At 36.4% G+C, this 20550-nt stretch overlaps 1 long non-coding RNA gene across 1 annotated transcript; it reads right to left on the reverse strand.

The window, feature by feature from the left end:
- Positions 1-613: 613 nt before the first annotated feature.
- LOC106889508 lies at positions 614-19220 on the reverse strand. Its single transcript, XR_001412344.1, has 3 exons — positions 17921-19220; positions 4965-5051; positions 614-729 (listed from the first exon to the last, which is right to left on the reverse strand). It is a non-coding gene; the product is annotated as an uncharacterized LOC106889508 (long non-coding RNA).
- Between the last annotated feature and the right edge of the window lie 1330 nt (positions 19221-20550).

Genomic DNA, 20550 nt, shown 5'->3' on the forward strand with positions numbered 1-20550 from the left:
ACTGTTTTAACTACTCAGCAGTTGTACGTGTAGACACCATGAAAAAAAGAGTCAGCAAGTAATGAAACTTTTTAATACTGTCAATGGAGCAAATATATTCCATGAGGTCAACTCTTTGAAAGTCAGTAAGGGAGATCCAAGTCTTGAGGGGGAAGACTTGTATTTGTTCGCCATCAGATACAGGATAAATATATTGCTATTGAAAGTTCTGAGGGCCAAGTTGGATTTCTGATAAAATATGAGATTTTAGTCAGTCATTTACGTTCCCTAGATCACCTTATCTCTTGTTGTAAAATTAAGGTTTTACAATATGGAACACACTGTGATCAGCCCAGGGTTTCACGCTTAGTTTGCTACTATATCCAAATGTTGGGCTGACCGAGCAGAATGGTTAAAGGCCAGTCTCTCTCTGCATTTGTCTTAGTAGGACTCAGGCTCTTCTACTCAGATTCTAATTTTCATGAGACTTGTAGGGATTTAGTATCTTTGATTAACATTGGGTAATACATTTAAAGGTTATTGGAAAGACAAACAGAAGAACTAGTAGTGCAACCACATAAACATGTCTTCCATTAAGGAAAAACAGAATAAAAGCAGTTATAAAAGGTACTTGCCATAATATTGTTCTGATTGAAGTCGATGAATATGAAGCTATTGGCTTCAAAGGAGGACCAGAGTATAACCCATTTAGTGTTCCTTCAATAATATTTCCAGCACAAGCGTCACAGTCTGTCAAAATAATTCATATTACATGTGAAAATTTTTCATTAAGATCCATAAGAAAAATTGTTATTTCAAAGTCAAGAGATTTTTCTGACATTGTTTCGTATTAATCCTCTCTATTTCAAACTGCACAAAAAATTCAGATTAGTTGTATAGCTCAAGGCAATTCCAAAGTTTACATTCATTGTTGATGGTGATTGAAGTGATGGTTATTAGAGACCTGAGCATCTGCATTGCCATCAGGGTCCTGGCTCAGAACTGAAAATTGAGGGGTTGCTGAGCCCAAGCTGAAGTTCAGACCATACTTTTATCTCTGGGAGGCAAGAATTATGGTACAGTTTGCAAATTTTTTTCCATGTCAGACTCAGTTTGTTTTTGAAAGGCTACTGTTGCATAAATAGGTCTGAATACTGCCTCCCACTTCATATTACAATCCCTGCTCTTATTTTTAATGTTAAGAAAAATATTTTAGCAGCACAAATAGAAGACTTGCAGCAGAATCTTGCACTCCTGAACCATCTCAAAGTTTTAAGTTTCTCTTCAGTGGAGCCATGATTTTCTCTCTGGGCTTTCAACTCTGCCCATAATCGAGTAACTCTGTATAGGTCAGTTTCATTTTCTTTATCTCAGTTGCCTCACATGTAAAATGAGAGTAGACAATAACGTCTCTTAAAGGGTTGCCAAGAGGAACTAAACTATAAGATCTTCAAATGAAACACATAGTAAAAAAAGGTTTTAAGTAATTTAACATTTAAAACTAGAAGTGGGTAATATTCTGCATACCTATATGACTGTATTTTAATTTTGAATTATAGGATACAAGTACACAGAAAAAACCTTAGGTAACTTATACAAGTTACCACTAGTGTTATACTACCTTCCTTTAAAAAAGCTAATAATGTTCATCTAACAAAAATCCTCATTATTGCTATTTCATACACAACGATTTAAAGAGACACTGTCCTATAACTTCTTTAAATATCTTTTCAAACTTTATCAGAAGTATGTTTAGAAATTACCGCCTGTAGAAGTATTACTAGAATGTATAAATATCACCTGCATTTCCTAACAGCTTTACAGTACCTAAAAAATATCTTAAGATTCTACTACCTGTGAAAGCAAGGATTTTCTAAATAATTTTTTATATGCAGAGATCATAAATGTAACTTTCTATGTTAAATCCCACTTACCCAATTTCTCTGATCATATTTTAAAATACGTATTCATTTCAATAGGAAACAGTTTCTATGGTTACACCTTCTACCTGATATTACAAAAACACTGTGAAACATATGTTGCAACTCAGGATCAATATAGCCTTTAAACTCTCCTTAAATCAAATAATGAAAAAGGAACTATTAGAATATCAGTTGAGAGCTGCTTGTTGGGAGGAGGTGGTGTTTGTTGATGTGTTTTTTGGTTTTTTTTTATGCTGCAGCTTCGTATTTGTATATTGCATGTATGGTGGTTAAGCTGGAATGGTAAAATAACACATTTTAAAATGAAAATGTTTTACTCCTTAGTCTGTGAGACAAGGCCATTTCTTGGACAACTCTAAACAAACAGGAAAATTTCTTTGTAGTACATTTTACAGCTATTTGGGCATCTGTAGTTTAAAAATAAAATAAAACATTATCGATTATTACTACAAATTATTACTTGTTTGCATTTCACATTTTCAGACCGTGTTTTTCACCCCTCTATTATAGGATACACAATATCCAAACAGACTGGATATAGGGTTTAGACATCCAGAACTGTAATATCCAGTGTAGATGCAAGTCTGGGAAGAAGGCCATAGAACAGGTAAAGCTTAACTTTGAAAAAGAGGTCTCCAGCTTCTATTTTGCATAGGAGAGGCATTATTTTGACTCTGTTTGATAAGAAAAGAGTTTTAAGAAGCCTGTATGAGCTTTCTTGAGACAAGAAATTTCCCTGTGGGATTGCTTTTCAGATTACCAGTTAATGATAAACAGTGATACTGTAGCACATAAGCAACTCTAACTGGCATGACACAATAGAATACCAGAACCGTTACTATTATATCATGATATTCATGATACTGGTCTTGTGACCTGTTCAGTGCCACCGTCTTGGTCTGACTTAGCTCTGCTGTACCTAGGATAGCTGGTCATTCCCTTATATCATTTGATCTGTTGATCTTCTGAGGTCCCTTCCAATGTGAATTATCCTATCATCTTGTGATCCTATGATTCTTCATATTACTCAGTTTAACGCTTAAACCCTCACACCAGCAGAGAAATTGTTCATGAAGAACTGCTATTGGTATGTAAAACCTTCTCACAGAGGATGGAATGGCGATGCTTCTGATCTACAGTCAGCCTTCAGAAAGGTTAGCAATGAAATATCAGATAGTCTCTCAAATGTAGGAAAAAAATCAAGACATTTTGTTTAGCATAATGTAAAGCCAAATTAAAAGTAGGACAGAAAGCTTTTGGGGGAATAGACACATGGTAAATAAAAGTGGCTGCTGCCACTGCCACCCTGCAGGGCCTTATAAGATATCATGGAATGTGTCAATGTGATTTATTTTTATGAATTATTCCTATGGGCATTATGTATGTATTCTGTGAAGATTAAAAGGAGTTGCTTCTTTAGAGATACTACATTAAGAATCACCATAATGTTATAATTTAATTTTATAAAATAAAAGATCCCGCTCACTGAAAATAAATCAGTATAATAGAATAAACATTGTATACAAATTCCATCACAGAACATTTCACAAGGCTGAATGCATTTTTTAAAGCCAATGAAATCAGAAATGAAAGAGATGAGGCAATGAGCAAAAATAATTTCCAGTTTTGAAGCTGTGTACTCAAAGACATATTTCCTGTACTGTAGGATTTAATTTTCTTAATTATATCTGTTAGCCCTTCATGAACTTATGAAGTGGTTCCCACTGTTGCTCTCTCTTGGTTGTTTTGTTTTGTTTTTAAAGAGAGTACCAGTCTGTCAAGTCTGTCAATTGCCTGTAGAGGCACCGTTTTCAGAAAAATCTGTAATTTCAACCCCCATTGAGCAATACTATGATTACCTCAAAAACATTTCCAGTGGGTTTTATGTATTTCTAATAATCCATACTGAAGGTCAAACTACACTTTATACAGGACTACTAACTATATATGTAAGTTTCTATAATAATTAATCACAATAGAATAGAATGCTTTTCTGTGCAGTAGCTTTAAGGAGTGAACAGCCTATTTGCTACAGCATCAGAAAGCATTTAATGAATGGCCCCTAGAGCCAGCGCTGATTACCTTCTTGGTTCTGACTATAAGCACGAAGTTTCCACCAGAGTACACTTATTTCTGATGGGTGCCAACGTTGATGTAGACAGTACTCCCTATACTTTTAGTCAGTGCTGTCTGGGAAAACTATCATTGTGTGCAGTAAGACTGTCAGAATTCTCTTTCACAAAAACCTTCTAGGACTAGACCTGGCTGTTGACTATGGCTGACATCCACACTGAAGGGCTCAACTCTGAACTGAACACTTTGTCAGCTACAACCTGAACATGTTTAAAGCTTTAGGCAATACAGAAGGTTTCGCTCCTGTGCATGACAGGGCATGAAAATAAACCATGTTTCCACTTTATACATAAAGAAAATACCCAATTCTAAAAAAAGTCTCATATCATTAATTTTAAAGATTATTAGTTCATTTAATTTTGTGTATATGTAGATAACTATTGTCATCTTTTCATATTTCTTTATTCCTTTTTTTTTCTTCCTGTCTCATAGCGTGTTGTGATTAAGGTAGGTTCTTGGTTCTTAGAATTGTTTTGTCTTCATCAGTAAATGCAAATTTGTGGCAGACCACTCATGCATGAGAATGTAACTGTACTTGTACATTAATTATATACATATATATCTACATACATATTTATGTGTCTATATGTTAACTATAGCACAACACACTTGAGACATATTATAAAATAATTGCTAAAAACATTATTTATTAAATTAAAATTTCTTTTTAACAGATGTTCCAAGTACTTACTTGAGTATAGACTCTCTTTAATATAGATTTTGGTCTAGTTAAAGGAGCTTCTTAAAAACACCCACAGACACAAAAGCAAGAGAAATCAGGAAAATTGATTCTGTCACATTCTGGAGGTAGTTATAAAGCAATTTATTGTTTATGGAAGGACTTCAAAAGCTCATAAGCATTGGGGGCACCATGTATGGGAAAGGAAGTCAAGTTCATAAACAACTCACCAAATGTTACAGAAGAAGGAGAATGATCCTGGGTATCTTAGGGAACAGTGATATATATCCAAAGGCTGTTCCAGAGTAACACGAAATCTAGGGAATGAAAAACATCTGTAAATGTTCTCCTGTTTTCTCTACACAAATAGTCTCTTTATGCTACTAATGGTAAAAAGACACTGCCTTAGAAATCACATCACAAAATCTGGTGTTCTACATCAGGACTCTGACTGCAGTAATAAGCTCTCTCAGTAATTGCTTTGACCAGTCTCACCTGAAGTCTCTCCACACCTTTGACCAGGGTCTCCATTTAAGCTCAGGTTGTGCCTTTCATCCCCTTCCTGGGCTGTATCTTAGGTATATCTGCTGTTGGCCTACCTATTGCCTGATGATTGCTGGGCCACTAATAGGACTTATTGCTTGTCTGTTTCTGGTGCTGTAAGACCATGTCCTGAGGTGATGTCCTTGCCTAGCCTGCACTGTGGCTACCCCTTAGCTACCAGCTCACCTCCCCTTAGAAGGCAACCTGCTCTTGCTGTTCCCTGATCTTGTACTTGAACTGCATTCCTCCAGACCATGAGAAGAATTCCTGTAGGGTTAGCAACGTGGAAAGCTTGTAAGTAGTACCTGAAATCTTCACTCATCTTATGATGGAAGGTAAGCTGCAGCCAGATTGATGGGCCCTTTCTGGGCTTGCAGTTTGTAACTGTAACTCAAATAGCTTTGGAACCTACACAGACCAGTGCAAAAGTACACAGCATGTGATACCATCCAAGTAGTTACTGTTGTAACAAATACTGAGATATCACTTTTATATGAGACAACTTTTGTAATAAATACGCACATTTATTTTATTATGTATTAGCATGTAAGTACTGGGACAATTACTGGAAAACCATTACTGCAAGAAATGTGTTTAATGACTGTAGACCCATCTTGCCCATTAGCTAAGTCTTGACCATTATATTTACTTTTTATTGTAAGAGAATGGAAAAAGTATGTGTTTTTTTATAGAACACAAAACTCTCTGTACTATCTTCCAGAGATTTTTAAGCAGGATGGCAGCATACCTCATCTATCCACTGCTCAATTTCAAATTCCAAAACGTGTTTTAAAGAGTTAAGTACTAATCAAAATTTTTGCATTCACACAAAGTAGTCTCACTGAGTCATTTATCAGTGAAGTGTTAGGAATGAGTCATAATTTTACAAAGTGCCGTTTTTCTATAGTATATTAAATGCAAAAGCATGTCAAACATATTGCTACTAAGGTTTATTGTTAAGTCTGCCAAAAGCGTTTTGTTCAAAATAATGTTTGCTGTATTTCATATAGCTTGAAGTCTAAATTAAATGAGCTGCTTTGCTGCAGTCAACAGAAGAAAAGAATTCTTTCCCTGCCTCAACTCTTTGCCATGAGCAGCAATGGTGTCAGCATTGAACTATGCTACAAACATCAGTGGTGCTAATTTGCAACTATGCCTTGAGCAATTGTGGAGTGTCTTTGCCACTCTACCCTTATCCCTAATGCAAGATCGGTGAATGATGATGCTACGTAGCTGGCCCTTCTCTAGTGGCCCCAGTCTCAGTCTCTCACTCTAAATTATAGAAACTGCATTCTCTTCTATAGGCTAAAAGGTTTAGATGTCTACCTGAATTTGTAGCCTATTCCAGGCACATATGCTTTGAATTAGGCAAGTGAGTGCCATATCTCACATATGCATGGTGTGTATAGGATTAGTCATTTACTGAAGTGTTACCAGGAAAAAAAAAAAAATCACAGCAGCTAATATAGACATGAAAATATGAGTATTTAGTCCAGAAGGCTCTGTGTATCATTTACATCCTACTATATAATTCAAACTCTTTCATCTAGAAGTATGCAGGGTTTGTAAAATGGTGATTCAACCACTACTTTTTCAGGGTTAACTTGAAATTACACACTACCCAGATCACATTGAAAGGTTGTGGGAGTCTCTATGTGAAAATTATTGACAACTGAAACCCAACTACAATCTTTCTATGCACCCTTCTGCAGCCCTCCCCAATCGTGATTCATGACAATCAATATAAGTTGCACTTTCTAGAATAGAGGACTTGATTCTAAATGTGGTGTATATTTGTCTAAGCCATAAAAATACTATGGAAGGAGGGGCCCAAGGCTAAAATAGCAGGTGTTTTTCAAGCTAGAATTGGAATCAATTGGCGGCACTGCATGGGGGAAGCTTGCACAGTATCTTCCTGAACTCTGATTTAAGCAATTGTTTGCAACCGTTTTTTTCATGAAGTTAAGATTAACTGTTCTTTTTTTTTTTTTAATAAATTATTTAAGAATATAACTTCTAATCAGTCCTTTTCATGTTAAAATTTGCTGAGCTTCCTGACAGAAATATCTCATAATTTCTTGAATACAAGCAAGAGTTAATATAAAATTGCAGATCTTTTGTAAGTGTTTTGAGCAGTGGCTTTATGACTGCGAAGTCTGTCAGGTTTTTTTTAATGGCTCACATTCAGTATCAGAACTATGGGTGGCATCAGGTGTCTAAGTTTTGCACCATTTAAACCTGCCAGCTGTTTAATTGTTGAATAATAAAACCTTCTTGGAATAAAAATAAAGGGAATTTTCAATAAGACCAGTCAGAGCAAGATCACTAGATGCCACTTTAACTGCATTACACAGCTCTTCAGAGTGTTTCACTGAGTATAGGTACAATTTCAAAGGGACAGATTTTCTAGGTTTCTGAACTCTTTGTGCTCCTCTGCCAGTAAGGAAAGACCAGAAACAGGGCTGACAGCAAGCATAAAATGAGTGAAACAGGATGCAACAGTTCACTGCCTATAACTGCCAATCTTAATGGGGGAAGTGACTACAACACCCTAGGGTAGGGTGGGGAGGGTGACCCTAGTCCTCTGGGTCACTGCTAAGTAGGAAGGATTAGAGCACTCCCCAGGTTGCGGGCATCTGTTATAGCCAAAGCACAACTTCAACAGCAGATAGTTTGTAGTACTCTTCCAGTTCCTCTTGCCTCCCTACCTAGCAGAAATTTGCTACAGCAAAGAATTATGTGCCCATTTTAACAAGATTTCTTGCAGTTCTTGTGCTAAGGAGTGCCTTTGTCCTGCCCACAAGGAAGGCTACTGTCTAGGCTGCTTGCTGTCCTTCATGCTACTCTTCATCAGTTATTGATTTACTATAGGCACTGCTCAGCAGTGCTCAGGATGGTCAGCATGAAGATTCTTCGTGTAATCACTGATGGGTTACTCCATCATTTCTTACTCATGTTTATATCATTCTGGAGGTAGACCGTATTTCCAGATGCTAGTAAACAATTACATTTCAAAGGATCAGGAATGTATCTTTCCTTTTTTTAAGCAAAACATGGCCAGACTCTTCTCAGTGGTGCTCAGTGACAGGACAATAGGCACAACCTGAAACACATTAAATTCCATCTAAATGTAGGAAAACACTTTACTGTGAGAGTGACTGGATGCTGGAATAGGCTGTTGAGAGTGATTGTGGAGTTTCCTTTCTTGGAGACATGGCCCTGGGAAATCTGCTTTACCTGATGCTGCTTGAACAGGGGCGTTGGACTATATAGAATTTAGGTGTCTTCCAACCTCAACTATTCTGTGATTCTGGAACTAGACCACCTTCTTCAATGCAGCCATCATATGACTTATGCCTTCTACTTTGAGATTAGGTAACTGTAATTGATTCAACAGGGCAAAGCATCATGACCACTGAAGAGTATGAAGCTGTTAGAGATTCATAGCCTAATGGTGAAAATGAGATACCTAAAATCAAACAAATCACTTTACTTTTTCATGTCTATCCTGACTTGTGTGTGATTGAGGAGGAATCTGAAAAAGTTGGGCTGATTACATTACCACCCTGGAATTGCCCTAAATGACAGACCACATCTCTCCCTCTCTGTTCTGCGTAGTGAGCAGCAGAGGTGACAAAGCTAGCTGATGTGCCACTGGCAGAACTGTCTGCCAGCATCTCTCCCCACTGCCACATCTTCCCCTCCGGTCTCCAATAGGCAGGTGGTGTTAACTCAAGCTACTCTATAAAGCTGCAGGAGTTTCACAGGAGAGAGACACTGCTGAGAAGATTCTCTTTGGAATTAGCAGGGTGTTTTCACTCTTTCATATGTTCTGAGGACAAGCACTATCTGCTGCTTGCTGCACAGTGTTTGTAGGCATTACTGATTTACAAAAGGGTAATTTTAAAGAATGAGGAAGATCACAAGTATTCTGGTTGAAAACATTCTTTGTCTTTGTACCTTCCGAATAAACGTAGTTTGAAATTCAGCTTTCTTACACTCTGTCTTCTCCCCCTAAATGGTAGAGATGAAGTGTCATTCAGGTGTGTTGGAATATTCCCCTATTTCAAAAGCTACCCATACAGAAATGTTTGGCTTCCCTTCAAATGGAACCGTATAAAAAGGAGAAAAACTGCTGAGCACACAGGTTAGCAGCAGCTGCCCTTTAAAATGATTGATACTTTAAAATGACTAGGGGATTGGATTTATACTTGTGAAAATGGAACGAGAAGTACAGCAGAGAGGCCATGAAAATCAGGCTTATATTATGACTAGTTGCACTCATGAAATGTGATTAGATTATCAGCAATAAAACTTGCACAGATCATGGAGTTAAACATATTTGTACAGAGAGGCCCCAGCTGTACTGGCTTAGAGGAGTGCACTTGTTTAACAAAGAACTTGCAAACAAAATAGCTCACTTAAAAAGGTAGATGCAGAAAACTAGAGATTTTGATGTTATGCTTCCAAATGTGGGCAGAAAGTGAATTTTTTTTTTAACTTTTAAGTGATTTTCAAATACTTTTCAGTGGACAGTACCACAAAAACTAAAAACCCCCAAACAATTTTTAAGAAAACAATAGATCAGTAATTTTTAATGTTATTCCTATGATATTGGAACTAATTGTATGCATTACCCATTTCAAATGTTTGTGCCTTAATAAAAACTGAGTATGCACTTAGCCAGCCCTATCAGTACAAAGTTACATGAGGTATTAATACACCAACACCCCCCCCTTATATACCACTAGAAAAAAGATGCCCTTTATCTTTTCAGTATAGGAAGCTCTTTTATCCATTTCTTTCACAAGCTGCTGTTGCCACTATTCCCCTTCACGACTCTTGACAGCTGACTCAAGTTGATGGCTACGCTTCCACTGACTGCTGTAGGGTAACTGCCAAACCTGTTTGATACAGTATGACTGGTGCTATCTGTAGCTCCCCGTTTCCGAATTTTCTCCTAATATTTATATAATTTCCTTATGATATGTTATTGTGGAAATGATACATGTGTAAAATGTGGAGAGGAAAAAAATCTTTGTTTTCTTTTTTGCTGAAACAGTCAAACCTTTAGGAGTTAATGCATAGCAGAACTCCCTTGCACGGCATGGCTGAAACACGTGAAAAGGACTATGCTTTAAAAGTAAACTTTTCTCCTACAAACAAAAAAAAAAAAAAGGAGGAAAAAATGAGTTGAGGATGCTAATCAAACAGCAGAAAAAGTACAATGAGGAAGTACAATGGTATTGAATGTGTGATAAAAGCCAGTTTTTTACTACGAAAAGAATAGTCATGTTAGTTAAAACACACAAGGTGTGGGCCTAGAAGCAGAGATTATTGGCAATAGTTATTGTGTTTTGCAGACAATAGGAAGCAGGGTTTTGACTGGCCATCTGGTCTGCACTCTATAACTACAGCTGTGTTAGCCAGCTCAGAGGAGGAGCTGCAGCTGTGTAATGAATACATACAGCGTAGGAGGGTGTGATATTTACGGCAAAGATAAGAATTGATGAAAAAGTAGGACTGGACATGCTTTAGGTTTAAGATGTCATTTCAAATCCTGTTGTCTATGATTCAATGCAGGACATTTCTTTAAAATAGTCAGAGACCTGAAATAAATGATTTGATTCATAACTTTGTAGTAGTGTGCATAAATACAAATGTTAGGAATTAGTATACAGTTGCCCAGGTCCAAGTGTTCTAAACGCCGTTACACAAGCACGGAGTTTTTCTGCCTGGCAGAATGATCCAGTGTTTTCAGTTTGAAAGCCTAGTATCTAACAACTAGGAATTACTTCTAGATAGCTTGGAACTCTGAACACCCTGAGCACAATTAATTTTATATTTTTCAGGGCAATGAATCAGAATGAGAACTAGATTGTCTGGGTAGAACAGCAAATTGTCATCACAAGACATCTTCATTGATGTAACTTGCTGCTATTTAGACTTTAGTAGAAAAAAATTTTTTTTTAATAGGACTTTTTTACATTCACATAAATAGGTATACAGCAGATGTTTAACACATTTTACCTACTATCCCTTCTACAGAGATGGTGAATAAATAATTTGAATATCATTGCCTAAAGATATACTTTTCCCTAGAGGACACTACTTCATTGCCACAGGTAAAGCTATTCATGATGGCTCATATATTGGTAGAGAAGCTTTAACCTGCCCACCAGTTAGAAGCAGACAGGAGCTAACATGCAGTTGCCACAGCACACAGTACCAGCAAGAAGTTATACTGTAACTGGGTGGAAAAAGAATTGCCAGCAAGATTTCCTCATTCTTGCCTTGTAAAAGAAATGTATGTTGCATGGTAGGTACTGCCTTGGAAAAAATACTCAGCTAGAAGCCCTTGAACAGGGAATTAGTCACATTCTTGGTTGCTTTTCCTGTGCCCAGGAGAGTTTGTGACAAGCACAGACAAGTGTGAAAAGCTTTGATAATAAATCCAGAGATAACATTCATCTGAAGAGTTGGTGTCCCTGGAGCACAGAGGGAAAGTGTTATTCTCTAGTACTCCTTAAAACACTCAAAACAAATGGGTATTATTCTGCCTATGAAGACATACTTGGAAATTTAATTCTATTAAGTGCTACTGCCTTAGGAAGTACTGTAAGAAAGTTAACACTCTATTTCTTAAAGAAAAAAATGGGCCACGGTATATCCTTAAATATGAGTGGAAGTAAGTAGCTGGCATTTGTTTCTAATTTGTGTTTATCTTATTTCATTGCAAATTTTAATTCATCTCTTCCAAATGAATATGGAACATTTCATTTGCTGATCTTTTGCATTAATGTGGTCAATATAATTGGAGCTGAAGTGAGCTGTTTGCCAGACTTTCTAACTGCTGCCAAGAAAAACTTGGGTGTCATTTTAGAAAAATCCATGGGTGGAGGAGGAGGAGATCATGACCATCTGTCTGTGCATCAAAGGCTAAATCATTATAGGGGAAAAATAACTCTGTTGTGTTTGCCAGTCATGTTCCCCTTTAAAGTAAGTTCAGTTAGTAACTTCTGAAGATAAACATTTTCAAAATTGTCCTGTGGGCTCAAACATTTATTGGAAGGAAGCTGGGGAAAAATTTAAAGGACAAAACTACACAATTTGGAAGTGAATGAGATAGCAGGAGGATAACATTAGAGGAAAAGTATAGTCTCCTTGGAATCTTCCCGAATGCTTTTTGTTGCATCCCTTTCAGTTCCAGGATCGAACAAGTATATAGAAAGGGAAGCACATCATCTCTTGCTTGTCCTGCAGACAAATTACATTCCATGCCCCATAACATTTAACTTGGCTTAACATTTAGCAAAGGGATGTGACAGTAAATATGCACCTGGACCAACTTGAGCCTTAGAACTTCTGTTGTCAGCAGACAGCATAATATTCTGAAAATTAAACATTTGCCAAAAAAATTGCATAGAGAAAAGGGGCATTATCTGTCATATAGCTAATACTTTGCTCTTTTTATTTGGTTGGTCTTTTATTTAACACACTGCAAAATTAAAATCTTGGCATCATGCTGAAATCCATCATAAGGAGCTAAACTATGAATGTCTCTGAAAAGCCATCAGTCCTTCAAACCAGGAGTCACTATTGCAGGAGTGCTGTGGGCTCCTTTATCAGTAGTCACTGTGACATAAAGGTCTCTATGATGAGAGTGAAATGACAACAAATTGAAAATGCCAGTAACCATGGGAGTTCTGTTTAGACTGCCACTTCCAGCATTGCTACTGCTCAAGTTGAATCTGCTATAGTAACCGCTTTAGTTCCCATAAGTTCCACCTTCTAGCGTGCTCTCTCATCAAAATATTTGCATTTTGTAGGGTATGACATGTAAGGCCAGACATTGTTAACTTAAAAATATTGCTCTGGCTTTTCTGAGCAGGAATCCTTCATAGTGTCAGTCTTCAAAGGAAAGATTTACAGTTCTTATCAGGAGTATGGGGTTTTTCTTTGTATTGAGATTCTGAATTCTCTCCTCCTTTGAAGATAAGAAACCCCTGCTATCACAGACTTTATCTGAATACAAACGCGTCGCTGGATTTGATAAATTGTTTAGGACTACTAGGATCAAATCCTAAATAGGTGCACATTGAGAGTTCAAAAGGTGAATTAATTTCGCCTTTGTAAGCTTGCTATTCTTGAGTCCTATCTTTCCTGACAATAGTGAAATTTAAAAATCTAACATGAAAAACAATTACAGCCTTTTGGAGTTATACTTCATGTTCTGCTCCAACATTTTAAAATTTAAAAAATATATATACAGGCAGATCAGGGTATGACTTTTGAAAAATTACTCTGTTGCTCATTTTTAATAAATGCAAAACCAAGCATAAGTGAATTTTTTATATGAAATCAAACATCAACAGCATGTTTCATGGAGTTGAAATGGAACAAACGCAATTTTAATTTGCAGTACATTCTGAAGAGAGAGCCACAGCATTCCACTGCATATGGAATCTTTGAAGAAATATATATATATAAGTTTCTTTCTAACAGTAACTACAAAGTATTACCTCAGCCTCGGGTAATAAAAGGCCAGCATGAAGATAAATGGAAAAATATAACTGCCTGAGATTTTAAGAGGTATTGACAATTCAGACAAATTATGCTTTTACATCAATGAAGTTGAATGATATCTTGAAAAAGAACTCAAAATTCACAAGTTCTCTAAACAATTAGAATTAGTTCATTGCAGTGATATGGCTGAGTTCACTAAAATGTTTTTGCATCAGGCTTCTTGCTTGAATTGTACATTAATCATCTTCTTAAGCCTTTAGTCTTTATTTTTAAATTAACAGTGCAACAGGATTTGTGTATTTAAAAAAAATAAAGTCAAAGTTTAAAGGGGTAAAACCTAGTAATTAAGCACTCCTGTAACACTTACACAACCCTGGTGGTAAGGAATGAACTTGTTTCATTAGAATGAATAGTATATATAAAGTATATATATCGTTTCAGAACATTCTCCTAAGTTTTTTCAAAAAAACCCAAGAGTAAATACCTTTCTGCCCTGCCACTGTGTCAAAGGCCACGTAGTCAACAAATAGTTGACCATGAATAGTAAAATTTACTGTCTGAGCTGAATAATAGGATATCCTGTAAAGCAGGAGTGTTAGAAATCTGCATGGAGGATTGAATTGGAAAATTGCCAGAAGTTCAAGGGCCACATCTATTTTGCATAAAATGGAGCAGATGGTAGCTGACTTCATCTTTGATACCATGGTACAGTCCACAGAGATTATAAATCCCAGCATGAAACACTCCATTTCTTTCTTGCATTGAGCAGGTGATAAAGGAAGATAAAACATATCTTGCAGATATTTTGAAACACCTACTTTGAAAACAGGCTCTGTGCTGCATTATTGTTTCTCATCTAGATTTTTCTAGCAAGAGTACTGTTTTTAGCATCTACAACTAATAGCATACAGTTGATCAGTAACTACAACTATTTGGCAGTTTCTTGGCCATATTACTGGAGTGTTGCCTGTGCTGGCCAAGAGATTTACCCTGTTTCTTAGGAAGTCTTTTTGCTAAGCATTTATAAATCTTCCATCATTATATTTGATCTATCTGATGCCATTCACAGGCATAACCAGATCAACCAATAGATTAAATACTGAGAGACAGTATTTGAAATTCTTACGCTATTCAAAAACCTTGTGGGACGTTAACATATTGCTAAGGAGAGGATGTCTTAGATTGTCCCTGAGGACCATCATCTAATAGTTATTTAACATGCCATGAGTGTCCATCAGCTTTTTTGGTTGAGAGTGTAAGACATTTAGAGCTTAATTCAGCAAATCTTAAATCTCACATTTACTTGCTTTACTTGATATGAGAAATAAAATTGTTCAAAATAGAAATCTTTTGTATACATCAAAATTCCAGGAAATCCACACCATCTACATATGGCGTAGATGGAAGCATATGGAAGCATAAGATAGAAAAATGTGTCATGGATAGTACTAAATCAGTCACTACTTGAAGACATCTTTGTGCTGCACCTTATTAAATTAACAATGGGTATGATTTGTGATTCAGTGCAAAGGATCTTAACTGGTTTTTTGTCTATTGCTAAAGCTCAGATATAAAATACTAATCCGAAAATACCAGTATTCCAGATTGAAGAAGGCTAAAGTCTGAGGTCAAAAGAAGTAAAGTATAGAATAATTTTTGTCAACTGCCCACAACTTGTTCATACAGTGTAAAATCCATGGGATATCTGATATTAAAAATTGTGTTCTTTTGGAAATACTTATGCATTTTCTGTCAAAAGATTTGAACTGTAGGTGCAAGAGTATTCCTAAACTTCTGGAATATCCAACTGCTATAATATGTTAGGGGATATTTCACTTTCATCTACTTTATAGACCCCTACAAAGGCATATATGGGTTATGACAGAGTTTTGGTGCAACTACTTTGTAAGAAAATAGTTCAAATTTGATTACTGATAACTGATCTTTTAGTAGAAAGATGACATAGGAAGTAGTTATAACTTGTAACTGCTAGTGCTTCTACATCTGTTTCCTTCCAAAAAGGACAATGGGCAATGTGTTGTCATCCAAAGTTAAAACCAATATTATTCAACACTTGTGAAGCCCAGCCTTAGCCTGTCTGCTTTGCTCTGATCTGACTGCACAGAGCAGACAGGAATCTGGGTGGCTAAAATGGTGGAGATTTCACTGGCATTCTCGCATGTCTTTCAGATCCTGCTCCCTTTCTCCCATGTAGGTGCTGCTGAACAGTGGATATAGCTTTGTAGGTCTGTATTGCTTGTCAGGATCTCTGGCTAAACCTCTTAAAACTGGGAGCTGAGGAAAGCTCAAACGCATTCTTTACTGGAGCCTGCTGGGGCTGTAGCTCTCACTGTTAGTACTATCCAATTTTTCATGAATAGTTCCAATCTCATGAAGTGCTAACAGCTACAGAGACAGAGTAGTACCCATTGCTTCAACTGGAATAGCATTAGAGCAGCTATGATTTGTTTCAGGCTGACTCCGTGCAAAATCTATGGGGCCTCACTGCAAACTAAGCTGTAGTGCTAAGGTTTACCACTTCTGATGAGAACTGCCCTGAGCCTATATAAGCAGTAATATTTCAATTTTATAGGTGAGAGAGATCAAATTATTTTTCAATATTACAGGCAGTTTAGCATTCAGGAATTTCTGCTCTTGTCCTAGTACTGCCATAGTAAAACAAAAAATCAAGGGGGGGGAAACATTTAGAAATTATTGCAACTGCATCTTTTCTCTCCCTTTAGGGATTTTTTTTCAAGCAATGGCTTCCTCTCACAGCCTTTAATACTTAATTAGTCATTTTCACCAGCATGGAGTTGTTCTAACTTGTTACTTCTATGTTTTGATTATGAAATATGACAGAATTCTAAATATTTAATGGGAATGGGATTATTAGCAATGTGCCCTTGTTGCACGCTGCATTGTTATCCTCTTTAGTATCATAAAATATATAAGGTACCTGTAGCAAAGAGACCTTAGTAGAGCATGCAGATGGAACTGAATTCCTAAAGCTGTAATAGGTCTGCAAGTGTTATTCTCAAAATCTCAATACAGTCTTTTTAGATTATTATGCATGACCACCAGTGAAACAAGTATTTCTCTGTCTTCTTTTTAATACAGTAAGTCCACATATTATTCAAAGATATACTGGTACAAAATGATCAGTTTGATTAAACCCTAAAATTGAAAAGACCATCTAGGTTTTGGTTGGTCTTCATCAACAGAAAGTAAGTTTATGATTTAATATTTTACTGTATGGAATGATTTTCTTGCAGATTATAATGCCCCCCAGTATTCTGGGTTCTTTACTCACCATTTAATCCAGTTTTTCTAATATTCTTAGAGAAAGATAAGACTCTGCCAAAGGTGTAGAGTGAAATATTCTCATTTGAAATTGAATAGTACAAAACATTATGGTTTAAGATTTTGAGGCTCATGTAGTGAGGTCTTTTGTTTATGTGTTAAGACACTGAATAAAGATTATAATAATATCCGGTAGTAAGTGCAGGAACAGACCTGGAAAGCCTCCTAGATTATTCACTTAGCATTGGTGCCACTGTATAAGGAAAACAGATTTTTTGTGATGGAAGAAAAAAGACAGACAAGTACTTTATAGCTCCTAAGGCAAGCTTTTCTTACTTAAAGAGCTAATTCTAGGTTGGTGGTATATTTACAATGGTTGAAACCAAAACTTTATTGGCCACTTCAAAAATGTAGCAAATCTGTGTGGGATTTTGATATAAGCAAGATATAAAAACAGACAGCCAAAACATTCACTGCAGATAAGCAGAGAAAAGCCTGCAACATACTTAAGGCTGTGTTACAGATGAAGCTCTACCAATGTTAAACCAGCTGTGGGAAGGGGAAGATCATGACAAAGTCAGACTTTCTTTATAGAACAGCTGGTGAGACCAACAAAGTTACACGTGCGACAGAGAAGTAAATTACCAGCAACCACAGAGGTAGACTGCATTAGGAGTAAGTAGAATTTATTATACAATGGTCAAAAAGAACATGAAATGGGGTTATTAGCAAGTTGCTGGAGCAAAGTAAAATAGGTATTTCATCTCATGTAGTAAAAGTAAGTGCACTGCCTAATCAGCAAGAAACTACCCACCTTTTCTGCTGCCAGTTGTTCTCAGCTCCACCAGACACAAAGATCAGGTCAGTGGCAGGGTGTCAGTCACTGGTTCCTACAGTCTTGATTGCTCTGTACATCACAACAGCCCATCTGGGACTGCTGCCGCAGAAGCTGATTTTCATCTTGCATGTATCTTCTCTCACTGAAGGCTCTGTCACAACCCAGCTATCTGTTGTGCTCTAGCTTCCAGTCAGCCATCTCTTATTCTTCTATATCTTGAAACCACTGCAGATATAAAGCACATCAAAGGCATTTTTAAAGCTTTTTCCTCATTAACTGAGGCCCTTCTTCCTCACTGCGTTCTTCAGCCTCATTTTGAGGCTGTGTCTAGCTGACAGCTCTACAGCCAGGATAGCATCTAAGCCTTACAGTAGCCAAAAAGAAGACTTATTTCAAAGAATATTCCTTAAAATTCTGATAATGTACACTTTCTCAATAAACCTTATAAAAAAGTCCAACAAGAGTAAATCAGAAACCAAGCATAATGTTTGCATTGGAGAGGTGGTTTCTTTGAAAACAGTGAAAGAATAAAAGTATTTCCCAAATGGTGAGCATGAATTCTAATTAAGATCTTGTTTTTCACAAAAACATAGAAATCAAGTGTAGGGTGTTTTCAGCATTGATTGTAACTACTGGGAATTAGGAAATGGAATTAAGTTGCAATATGCTATATATAGATGATTGACTTCTTCAGGGCTGATGAAAAGCAAAAAGCACTTAGCCAGAAAGAGAACTAAAGAAATTGGTTTTTTCATGACAAAAAAATGCTGAAGATGCTTTACCCTACATCTACAGGGAATAGTTCATAAAAGAAAACTGTAATTCAAGACTGATGTCATTAAACTATTGCTATTCTGAATCTGCCTTAATTTCTAGTTGCTTAATTTAGTTGCTTCACTCCTCTTCAGACAGGATTTTAATTTATTGCATTTGATATAGTTTTCTTGGTATCCTCTAAAATTCAAGTTTGGAGGAAAAATGCAGTTGCTGATTTGGACACTTCTGCAATAAATCTCCTCTAATAAGAGCACAAACAGATTTTATGTCATCATGTGGCTCTTAAATTTGCAGGTACTAGGAATATAAATTTCAATCTATGAATATGTAGGACTGTAACTCTTTTAACTCAATATTAGGGAACCAGACGTAGCCAAACAGTCTGTCCCTCTGCCTGGAAAACATTCCGGTCAGAAGCTGTATGGTAAGGAGATGCCTAACCATGGAGGGTTAGGCTTTGAATGGTTTTCAGTCAGATCAAGATCTGATCTAAAAACCATATATTCTTATCTTTTATTGTGAAGTGTAGATTGTTATTAATGCTATACAATCTTTAGATTTTTTTAATTGCTGAGACAGAAGCTATTAAAATAGAAATTAGTATCAGTCTCAATACTTTTTTTTCCTTTCAGCCTTGAACAACCCCTAAAGCTGTAGAACTGAAGTAGCACTGTTCTATTCTTGGGCAAATCCCCAGATTCTTGCTTTCTCAGAAATAAACAGTCACCCTTTACCTTTGCCTCCCATTCTAGCTACCAGTTTTCCCAAAAAAGAGAACCTGGACTACAATCTAGGGAACTAGGACTTCTATAGTTTTAAATAGCTAACTTAAACAGAATTGAATCCTGTGCTATTCTGTTCACTCTGAGGACTATGTTCAGTCAATCAGAGCCTTACAAACCTACCCACCCCAGAAAAAAACCCACAACTGAAAAAGTAAAGCAGTGCAAAAAGCCTCCCTAGTACTTTTATGTTATCTTTGAATTTTTTTTTTCCTAGGTCCGGACACACATACATTGGACTTTCATAGCTGTCAACTGTTTCATTTCCAAAACATTTTCCACTGCTCCTGAAAAGTACAAAATTTTGAAGATCCTGATTACTGCCTGATGATTGCTGATACCATTACTATTTCTTTAAGTACTGTGCATTCCATTAATATTCAGCTTTATACCCAAAGATGATCAATGCAAAACAGTACCTATAGCTGATGCGTTCATCATAATGGCTTTCAAAGTACCATTCTGAAAACTGTAAAAATGCCCAAGAGAATAGATGCTATCCCAAAGGCAAAGGTCCCAATCCTAGCAGTGGATCCACATGGAAGCAATTCTTGTCCAACACACAACCTTTTGTGTAATTCAATTTATTCCTAGAAAATACATTTCTTACATCTAAGGGATCAAGTTTCTGCTTTTTCTGTAATATTGTTCACTAAGTTTAGCTGTTTTCTGATTTACAATGCTATTCAAGGTTTTACAATAATGTTAGCCATTTACGTTGAGTGCTACCACTTTTAAAGTATAATTCTGGAGTAGAAATGCAACCAAAACAGTAAACATCTGGGAAAGGACACTGCAGAAATCTAAATTAAATACATTTTATTTTAATATGCTACAGTAGAAATTAGTAAAATTAAATATTTTTAAATCCAACTAGCACAATATTGGATTTATATATGGTGAGGAAGCTATGTTCTGTTAATGGATACAAGTATATCTGGTTTGTATTCTGGAAGTATATTGCTCTAAATATTTCTGATGTTCAAAAGGATAAGTTTATCAGGTGGATACATTTTATTCCTCTCTAAAATAATACCAAATTGAAAA

Source organism: Calidris pugnax, unplaced genomic scaffold (assembly GCF_001431845.1).
Source record: "Calidris pugnax isolate Ruff unplaced genomic scaffold, ASM143184v1 scaffold70, whole genome shotgun sequence".
NCBI lineage: Eukaryota > Metazoa > Chordata > Aves > Charadriiformes > Scolopacidae > Calidris > Calidris pugnax.